This window comes from Mesoplodon densirostris, chromosome 16, assembly GCF_025265405.1.
Source record: "Mesoplodon densirostris isolate mMesDen1 chromosome 16, mMesDen1 primary haplotype, whole genome shotgun sequence".
Lineage (NCBI taxonomy): Eukaryota > Metazoa > Chordata > Mammalia > Artiodactyla > Ziphiidae > Mesoplodon > Mesoplodon densirostris.
The window spans coordinates 27081864-27093222 of NC_082676.1; positions in this window are offsets into that span (position 1 = coordinate 27081864).

Below are 11359 nucleotides of genomic sequence, written 5' to 3' on the forward strand. Positions count from 1 at the left end.
TTTACTAGGGAAGAACTGGAAATAACCTAGATGCCCATCATGTGGGGACTGGGAAAAAATGATAATACAGTAATGGAGTACCAAGCAGTTGTCAAAAGAACAATAATGCTTAAAAACTAATCATAGGGCCTCCCTGGTGGCGCAAGTGGTTGGGGGTCCGCCTGCCGATGCAGGGGATACGGGTTCGTGCCCCGGTCTGGGAGGATCCCATATGCCGCGGAGCGGCTGGGCCCGTGAGCCATGGCCGCTGAGCCTGCGCGTCCGGAGCCTGCGCGTCCGGAGCCTGTGCTCCGCAGCGGGGGAGGCCACAGCAGTGAGAGGCCCGCATACCGCAAAAAAAAAAAAAAAAAACTAATCATAATTCTATGCACTAGCAAAGAACAATCTGAAAATAAAGCTAAGAAAACAATTTCACTTACAATGTCAATGAAAAGAATAAAGTATGGGAATCAATTTAACAAAAGAAATGCAAGATACTTGGAAAACTAAGAAACATTTTAAAAAATATTTTTTTATTTATTTGGCTATGCCCGGTCTTAGCTACAGCACGTGGGATCTTCATTGCACATGCAGGATCTTTTTTCAGTTGTGGCACGTGGGATTTAGTTCCCTGACCAGGGATTGAACCTAGGTCCCCTGAATTGGGAGCATGGAGTCTTAATCACTGGACCACCAGGGAAGCCCCCTAAGAAACATTCTTGAAAGAAGCTTAAGAAGACCTAAGTAAAGTCATCTCAGGGGATGGAAAAGACATCTCATGGAAAAGACATCCCTCTGTGGACTGGAAGACTTAATATTGTTAATATGATGATACTCCCCAAAGTGACCAACCAAATCCCTATCAAAACCCCAGATGTCTTTTTTTTTTTTAATAAAAAATAAAAATAGGGCTTCCCTGGTGGCACAGTGGTTGAGAGTCCGCCTGCCGATGCAGGGGACACGGGTTCGTGCCCCGGTCTGGGAAGATCCCACATGCCGTGGCCGCTGAGCCTGCGAGCCTGGAGCCTGTGCCCCACAACGGGAGAGGCCACAACAGTGAGAGGCCCGCGTACCGCAAAAAAAAAAATTAAAAAAAAATAGACAAGTTCATCCTGAAATTCGTATGGGAATGCAAGGAACTCAGAACAGCCAAAACAAACTTGAAAAAGTAAACATTGGAGGACTCACTCTTTCCAGTTTGAAAACTTACTACAGTAATCAAGATAGTAATCAGTGGAACAGAATTGAGAGTCCAGAAGTAAACCCTCACATTCACTGCCAATTGATTTTCAACAAGGGTGCCAAGACAATTCAATGGGGGGAAAGAATAGTCTTTTCAACAGATGGTGTTGGAACTGGATGTCCCCATGCAAAATAATGAAGTTGAACCCTACCTCACACCATCCACAAAAATTAGCTCAAAATGGATCACAGACCTAAATATATGAGCCCAAAACATAAAACTCTTAGAAGTAAATCTATATGACCTTGGGTTAGGCAAAGCCATCTTAGATGTGACATAAGTGACAAAAGAAAAAACAGAGAAACTGGACATCAAAACTAAAAACCTGGGCTTCCCTGGTGGCGCAGTGGTTGGGAGTCCGCCTGCCGATGCAGGGGACACGGGTTCATGCCCCGGTCTGGGAAGATCCCACATGCCGCGGAGCGGCTGGGCCCGTGAGCCATGGCTGCTGGGCCTGCATGTCCAGAGCCTGTGCTCCGCAACGGGAGAGGCCACAGCAGTGAGAAGCCCACGTAATGCAAAAAAAAAAAAAAAAAAAAAAAAAAAAAACGAAAAACCTGTGCTACAAATGATACAATCAAGAAAATGAGGGACTTCCTGGCGGTCCAGTGGTTAAGACTCCGCAATCCCAATGCAGGGGGCCTGCGTTAGGTCCCTGGTCAGGGAATCCGCAGGCCGCATGGCGTGGCCTAAAAAAAAAAGAAAAAAAAAGAAAAAGAAAAGACAACCCACAGAGTGGGAGAAAATATTTGCAAATCATACATCTGATAAGGTACTGGTATCCTAAATATTTAAATAACACTTACAACTCAATAATAAAAAGATAACATAATTGAAAAGTGGGCAAAAGATCTGGATAGATATTTCTCCAAAGAAGCTATACAAATAGCTAATAAGCACATAAAAAGATGCTTACTATCATTAGTCATTAGGGAAACACAAATTAAGCCCAATGAGATGCCACTTCACATCCATTAGAATGGCTAATAACAAAAAAGACAGATAATAGCAACTGTTGATGAGACTATGAAGAAATTAGAACCCTCATATATTGTGGTGGGAATGTAAAATGGTGCAGCCCCTTTGGAAAACGGTGTGGCAGTTCCTCAAAACGTTAAACATGGAGTTACCGTATGACCCAGCAATCCCACTCCTAGGTGTCTACCCAAGAGAATTGAAAATATGTCTACACAAACATTTGTATGTGAAAATTTCATAGCAACATTATTCATAATAGCCAACAAGTGGAACAACCCTGATGTCCATCAATGGATAAATAAAATGTGCTATATCCATTCAATGGAATATTATTTGGCAGTAAAACAGTATGAAGTACTGATACATGCTACAACATGGGTGAACTTTGAAAATTTGTTAAATGAAAGAAGCAGGTCACAAAAGTTCACATATTGTATAATTCCATTTACATGAAATGTTCAGAATAAGCAAATCTACAGAAACAGAAAGTAGATTAGTGGTTGTCTAGGGCTGGGGGTTGGGGAGAAATAAGGGGTGACTGCTAGTGGGTTTGGGGTTTTTGTGAGGGGTGGGTAATGAAAATGTCCTAAAATTGATTGTAGTAATGGCTGCACAACTCTGTGAACATACTAAAAATTACTAGCGTGTACATTTAAATGGATGAGTAAGTGAATTATAATTCAATAAAAATTTTTTTAAATGAAGAAAGTCGTTATGTACTAATAAGGAACATGTGGGTAAGGGGAGGGGGGAGCAAGGTGCACAACAGTTTCTATCGTATTTTACTATTTGTGTAGAACAGGAGAACAAGGATACGGGAATTTACCAGCACATGCCTGGGCGGAGTCAGGAAGGGCACACAGAGGAAACAGCCCCAGTGGTTTCTTCCAGGGAAGGGAATTGTGTAGCTGGGTGACAGAGGAGGGAGGGAGACTTATTGGTCCTAGTATACCCTTTGTACTCTTGAATTTTGAATGACCTGAATATATTAACTATTCAAAAATAAAGTCATTTAAAAAATCAGAGACTTCATGGACAAGATAGAATTGGGGCTGGGTAGGATTTTAGAGGATGAAGAGTCCAGAAAGGTTCTGGGTGTGCACTTGACACTGGGGCCAGGGGTGTAGGAATGATGGAAGCAAAGGCATTGAGACTGGACTGACTACCTCTCACTAGCTGTGAGTTTGGGCAAGTTACTCAACTCCTCTCTGCCCCTGCTTCCTCATCTGCAAAGTGGAATGATAAGAGTGCTTACCTCACCATGTCATTGAATCATTGCATATCAAGCTCATTACTGTGCCCTCACTTATATCATCTCATTTAATCTCTTTGAAATGGGGATGATTATAAGTGGATGGCTCAGAGAGGTAAAGATACTTGCCCAAGGTCACACAGCCAGCAACAAATTCAAACCCAGGTCTGTAAGCCTCCAGTGTGCCTCCAAAGGCTGTGCTTGTAACGACTACACAAACCTAGTAAGTGTGCCCGGGAGATTAAGGAGTAGAGAGAGAGAGATGCTGATGGGAGGACATGACACAGGGCTCAGTCCTGGAGGGAGGGCAGGAGCTAGGGGACAATGCAGGCTTCACTTTACAGGGGGTCAGAGGTTAGCTCCTTCAAAAGTATATTTTCCTATTTCCAGGAACATTTGCATTTTATTTCAAATTCTTTGGGAACTGCTGATTGTTCTACATTCAAAACAGGATGGGGGATGGGGAAGAGAGCCACAAATGATTATTTCAAAGCCCAGATATTTCCCCTTTTATTTGCAAAGTAGCCAGTGTATACCCTCTCATGCAGGAGGTCATTGCTGCCCTCATTTTCCAAGAGAGGCAAATGAAAACCTGAGAAGACGAGCCTTTGAGAACCTCACAACAGCCCCCAGCAGGTCCCTGGCCACTCTTCTTAAAAAACTCCTCCATCCTCCATCGTCTCTAGCCCCCCATGCCCACCTCCACCCCTCCCCTGGCTTATTTTTCTCAGGAGAACTTGTCACCACCAGGCACTTTAATACATATTTATATATTAACCTGTTTGTTGTCTATCTCTTCTACTTTTTTTTTTTGCAGGTTCCATGCAGATACTATTCATGTGCATGTTTTTACAGGTGGAGAAACTGAATGAATAAAGGAAACTGAATGAATGAAAGAAACTGAAGGAAGGAAGGAACCAAATGAATGAAGTTTTAGTGAATAACAGTGCTGGGATCCAAACCCTTCATTTGATTAATTCTATTAATATTATTAAGGGTTTACTATGTGTAGTTTCCAGACTTTTCTCTACACGTTTACATACATATATAGGTAAATACAAAACCATGTTATTTTAAAAAAATGAATCTACTCTCTGTACTATTGTACAAGCATGTCTTGGGGCTCTCTCCATGTTAATTCACCACTGAATGTGAGTGAGGCTGGGGCCCAGGGACCTTAATCTCTCAGAATGCTGCCAGGAGCTGGGAGGACAAAAATGGACAAGATAGTCTTGGCCCTCAAGCAACGTCCAATTCAATTAGGTAGACAAAAACTTAGACCTATAACTTAAATACAGAAGTGGAAAATTCTGTGGTAGAGAGGCACATGGTTTTGTAGAACCAAGTAGGAGGGACATTGGCCCAACCGGGGGTGCATCAAGGAGGACTTCTTGAAGGAGGTGATCCATTGAGGCTTAAAGGATGATAGTGGAAGGTCATGGCAAAGGATTTTCCAGACAGAAGGTACAGCCTGACAAAGACTTGAGGGAGGAAAGCCTGGCCTGTTTGAGGAACCACAAACCTTCTGTTTTGTTGGTGCCTGAAGCCCAAGGCAAGAGAAGGCAGACCATGAGGCTGGAGATGACAGCAGCAGCAGCAGATAAGGAGCTGGGGCTTTCTCATGAGGGTGACCAGGGAGACTGGGCTATGCGTGTCTTGGAAGCTTACCTACCCCAGGTACCATCCTAGAGGCAGCCGACCTCTTGCTCAGGGGTGTGGCAGAACTGAACCGGGATGGGGATGGTGGGGGGGTGTCAATGAAGTTGTTTTTCTGCCCCCAGCTGCGTGGCCACCTCCAGCTGATGGGTGCCCCTGGGGCGGGGGGGTACGGGACTGTTCGGTTTCACAATCCCCCTCCCTTCCCCCAGTGTCTCCGGAGGCCAAGAAAAGAGGAAGCGCTACGCGGACTTCCTCCTGGGTCCGGGTGCTTGCGAGCCCAGGCGGGTCTTTCGGAAGGGCGGGGGGAGGGGCGGGGCACAGAGGGACCTCTCCGCCCACAAGCTTTCAGCAGAATAAAAAAGCCTGGCCTAGCCCCGCCCCCTTTCCTCGGTGGCCGAGGTCCTGGAGGGTGGGCCCAGGCCTGGAGCTGGGAGAGCGAGTTCGCATCCCAGCAGTCCTAACACACTGTCTCTTCCTGTACAGGACCTCCTCTCTGAGACTCACATCTTGAATGAGAGGGCACGTCCTATACAGCAATTTAAAACTGAGGCGATGTGTATGAATGAATATGGAGAGAGCCCCAAGATACACTTTCAGAATAGTATAGAGTACATTCATTAAAAAACAAACAAACAAACAAAAACCCAACAAACCAACCATGGTTTTGTATTTACCTATATACGTATGTAAATGTGTAGAGAAAGGTCTGGAAACTACACAGCCGACAGGAACAGAGATTGTCACTGAACGAAGAAAGGAACATTGGGATCAGGGAGAAATAGATGAACTTTCTTCTATTTTTTTTTAAACTAGAGTGTATTTGTTTTTATTTGTGTAATTAAAATGATAATAATAAATGATAAGATTGGAATATATGGTTATGGAGGGTCTTTTTCCCCAAACGTTTTATTATGAAACTTCCCAAACATACAGCAAAACTGAAAGACTTTTACAACAAAACCCCTATACTCACCACCTTCATTCTACCATTAACATTCCACTTGCTTCATCACCTGTCTGTCCATCTAGCTGTACGTCAATTCATCTTTGAAGTGTATTTCAAAGTAAATAACTTTGGCATACATATTAGTTCAATGTTTACTTACAAAATTTAATGTAAAATTTACATACAACAAAGTGAATAAGGTTAAGTGTTGATTTGCTGAATTTTTGCAAATGGATATACATCCATGTAACTTCAACTCTGTTAAAATAGATTACCATCAATCCTAAAAGTTTCCCTTTGTCCTACAGTATCTTTTAATTGCCAACATTCTATGAGTCAGCATTCCACACAGGGCCAGGTATATAGTAAGTGCTCAATAAATGTTTGTTGAAGGATGAATGTGTACATGCCCTGCTCCCCTGAGGGCAGGACGATGTCTTTTTCTCTTGCATTTCCCACAGAATTGATACACAGTAAATGCTTAATAAAGACTTATTGATTGTACTAGTTATTCATTGCTGTGTAACAAATTATCCCTAAATTTAGCAGTTCAAGGTATTATAAGCAGTTATTATCTCACCCAGTTTCTGTGGGTCAGGAATCTGGGAGCAGCTTAGCTTAGTGGTTCTGGCTTGGGGTCTCTCATGAAGCGGGCAAGGTCAGCCTGATCTGCAGTCTTCTGAAGGATAGACTGGAGCTGAGGATCCATTTCCAGGATGACTCACTCATATGACTGTTGGCAGGAGGCCCAGGTCCTCATTACATGAACCTCTCCATAAGCCTGCCTGAGTGTGCTTATGTGGCTGGCTTCCCCCAGAGCAAGTGATCTGGGAGAGCAAGGTGACACATCACACTGGGTACACAGGTCATCTCTAGTCAGTGTGGGAGTGGTCCACACAAGAGCAAGAATGCCAGGAGGTGAGGGCTTCCCTGGTGGCGCAGTGGTTGGGAGTCCGCTTGCCAATGCAGGGGACACGGGTTTGTGCCCTGGTTCGGGAGGATCCCACGTGCCGCGGAGCGGCTGGGCCCGTGGGCCATGGCCACTGGGCTTGCGCGTCCGGAGCCTGTGCTCCGCAAGGGGAGAGGCCACAACAGTGAAAGGCCCGCATACCGCAAAAGAAAAAAAAAAGAAAAAAAGAATGCCAGGAGGTGAGACTACTTGAGGACTTCTTGGGGAAGAAAGCCATTATGAATATGGATTCAGATTTTCTGAGCATTTGCTTTGTGCTGGATGCTGTGTTGGGCTCCTGGAGGGAATGTAAGGATGAGTCACAACCAGTTCTCCCCCTTCCCCTCACAAGATCAAGATCTCTTTGTGTGTGTGTGTGTTGGGGGTGGAGATGGGGAGGTCAGACAGACATGGAAACACATGACAGTGTTGTAGAGTATGATAAATCTCACAATAGTGGTTTTTTAAATTGCTTTTCTGTAATTCATGTTCATGACACAACATTTGAGATAACATCATGAAAAGAGAGTTTCCTTTCCTCCATATTTCACATCTGTACATTCCTCTAGCTCAGAAGCAACAACTATAACCTGTTTTGTATATGCTTCCAGAACTATGTGTTCCATGCATAGACACAAAGACATTTCCTGCCCCCTTTAAACAAAAAGACAGCACCATCCATAGTTCATTATTCTGCACCTTGTTTTTCTTTTTTCCACTTACTCTATCTTGGAAACAATTCCGTATCAGTACACAGAGAGCTACTTCATTCTTACTTATGGCTGCATGGTATTCTATTGTCTGCCTGAGTCCTGGTTTATTTAACCAGTCCTCTTTATCACCGAACGTCTGGTTTCTCCCTTTCTTTCTTTCTTTCTTTCTTTCTTTCTTTCTTTCTTTTTCTTTTTGGTCATGACACGCAGCATGCATGCAGGGATGCAGGGATCTCAGTTCCCCGACAAGGGATGGAAACTGTGTCCCCTGCATTGGGAGCACAGAGTCTTAACCATTGAACCACTGGGGAAATCCCAACATTTGGTTTATTTCTAACCTCTTGTTCTTAGAAGCAAAGCTGCAACGATTTTCCTTGCATAGCCATCGTTTCCATTTTACGCCTATGAATGCAGGAGAAATTCCTGGCAGTGAAATTGTTGCATCAAAGGGTGTGTGCATTTAAAATATTGGTAGATATTGCTAAACAGGTTTTTATTTTTATTTATTTATTTATTTATTTATTTTTTCTTGCGGTACGCGGGCCTCTCACTGTTGTGTCCTCTCCCGTTGTGAAACACAGGCTCTGGATGCGCAGGCTCAGCGGCCATGGCTCACAGGCCCAGCCACTCCACGGCATGTGGGATCTTCCTGGACCGGGGCACGAACCCGTGTCCCCTGCATCGGCAGGCGGACTCTCAACCACTGCACCACCAGGGAAGCCCCGCTAAACAGGTTTTTAAAAAAAAATTTGGTTGCCCCAGGTCTTAGTTGCGGCTCACCAGCTCCTTAGTTGCGGCATGTGAACTCTTAGTTGCAGCATGCATGTAGGACCTAGTTCCCTGACCAGGGGTCGAAGCCGGACCCCCTGCATTGGGAGCGTGGAGTCTTAACCACTGCGCCACCAGGGAAGTCCCCCTCTAAGTAGGCCTTATGCCAACTTGCCCTCCCGCTTAAAACACGTGAGTGCCTGTTTCTTCACATTACACACACGGTAAGTAATCAAAGTTTCCGAACTTTGCCAATCTATTAATTGAAAAATGGTTTCTCAATGTAGTTTTAATTTGCATTTTTCTTATTAGAGTGAGGTTGAGCATCTTGTCACATGTTTCAGAACCCATTGTATTTTCTTTTCTGTGAACTGAATAAATAATTTGCCTATTTTTCTGTTGGGCTATGGGTCCTTATTATTTATTTGAACATTCTCTTTACACATCAAAGGCACTGTCTGCATGATAAGCTTCAAAAATAATTTTTTGAAAAGAGTTGCTTTTAGACAGAGATGAGAAGTTTCTACAGGTCACATCATTTTCTGTGCATCACTTCAGAGCTGCCTAAGGGCTAAGGGGGCAGCCATGCCATGTAGAGTTCTAGAAGGTGATGCTAGGATCTGGTGCTGGGGTTGGGGGAGGAGGGGTGGGCAAGGAGGCAGCTGTTAGCTCTCACACTAGATGGAAAGGGCTGCCTCAGAAGACAGCAAGCTCCCCAGTGCAGGAGGTGGGCAAGACAGGCTGGCCTGGCTCTAAGACCTTTTGCCCTTCATCTGGAATGTCTGCGGATAGACAAGTCAGAAAGGGGAAGACACACAAATAGGGCTGTCAATTTCTGATCATTTGGGCCTTGAGTGCGTGGTTACTGCATCTGGAACATTATTTGTTTATTTATTTTTTAAATTAAAAAAATTTTTTGGGCCTTGCAGCTTGTGGGATCTTAGTTCCCTGATCAGGGATTGAACCCAGGCTCTTGGCAGTGAAAGTGCAGAGTCCTAACCAATGGACCACCAGGGAATTCCCATGTAACATTATTTAATAGTAATATAAACTCCTTAGAATGTAAGCTCCATGAGGCCACGTTCAAGTGCTAAATAAATAGTTGTGAGATGAAGAATGAATGAATGAATCTAATCAAAGGATGTGAGAGGTTGCTGTTTCTGAGCCCGGAGGGAGCCCTCTTCCCCGCCTTTCCCTCTTTGAAACTGCCCTGTCCTCTTCCTTTCTCTTACCACATCTGAGTCAGGTCTTAGCATCTCTCCTCTGGTCCTTGTCCCCGCACCCCCCCAAGTCCCCCAGTGCCCAGGCTTCTCTTGACTCCCCTCCAAGCAGCTAAATTCACTTCAGGAAAATGCAAGCCCATTAGCTCGCTCCCCACTGCCTATATTTCCCAGCCTGCCCGTTCAGGGCCTTCTCAGTCTGCCCACTTCTCTGGTTTCCTCTCCTACGAGTCCTGCCCCTCACCTCACACACCCCATGTTCCTCCAGAAAAAATCATGGTCACATTGACTGAGCACTTCCTAGATGTACTTTTACATGGATTATCTTGTTTAAGCCTCACAACAATCTATGAGACCTATGAGGGCAATGTTATTATTACCTCATGTGATAGATGAGGAAATGAAGACCCAGAGAGATATTTAGGGGCTTACCCCAAGGTCACGCAACTAGCAGATGACAGAGTTGGGACTGAAAATCACTCAGTCTGACCCTGGAGCCAGAGTGCTTAAGTGTCTCGGACAGTGCCATGCTCCTTCCGGCTCCCCTGCCTGTGCTCATGCTGGGCCCCCCAAAGGGCTCTCCCTGCTATTGTCAACCTACCAAAAATCTTGCTTGTCCTTCAAGGTCTCGCTCATACGTCACCTCCTCCGAGAAGTTTTTCCAGCTTCCCCACGAAGAGCCGGTTTCACACTCTTTGATTTTATAGCTGAGAATTTTGTGCTGTGATAATTTGGGGACCATCAGGCTAGGAATCCCCCCAGTGGGCAGGGATTATTCTGTATCTCCTTCTAGTGTCTAGTACAACCCCTGGCACACAGTGGGTGATCTCTAAATGACAGTGACTGAATGGCAGTGGCCCCAGGACTCCTCCCCAACACGCGGCTGTGAAGGATTGCTAGGAGTCTCCAGGGCCCCCAAATGGGAGGGGCTTCAGTGTAAGGGGCAGCTGGAGACAGTTTCACTACCCACCACTTGTCCATGGGTCGAGACTGTCCCCAGGCAATCCAGCTGGTGGGGGAGTTCCATCATTATGCCACCCCTACAGGTCTTTGGGAGTCAACTATCCACCCCCAGGGGCCTTTCCCATCTTGCAGTGCCAGGAACTGAACCATGATGGGAAGTGATCCTGGCAGGGTTTCTGAGTGCTATAGGAGGAAGTGTGGCCAGAGTCCCCATGCTCAGAGCCTGGGTCACCCCAGCCAGGGCCCTTTGGACCTTAGAAACCAAGGGGTTGCATGGCTTTGGTAAGAAGGTATTTCCGGGGTGTGTGGGGACTTCCTCGGGGTGTGTGGGAAATTGCTCCATCCTTGGGGCTGTGGGGTAAGAGCTGTCCCAGTGCCTCTCAGCAGCCCTGTCACTGTGCCCAGGCTAGGACTGTGGGCAATTTCCAAGCTTGACCCTCTTGCAAAGCCCTCAGCCCTTTGAGAGGGACCCCATCTCTTTGGCCTCTGCCCCTCATCAACAGACTTCTCCCTCATGGCTGCTTCACTCAGGAACTTACTAGGGCACCCCACAGCCTCGGGTCCAAATGCCTCAGTCTGCAGTCATTATATCCCAAAGACTGGTAGAGAGGATAGCAGAGCAGGTAGGAGCCTGGGTGCTGGTGTTAGCCAGATATGGATCCAATTCCCAGCTCACTGTGTGGCCTTGG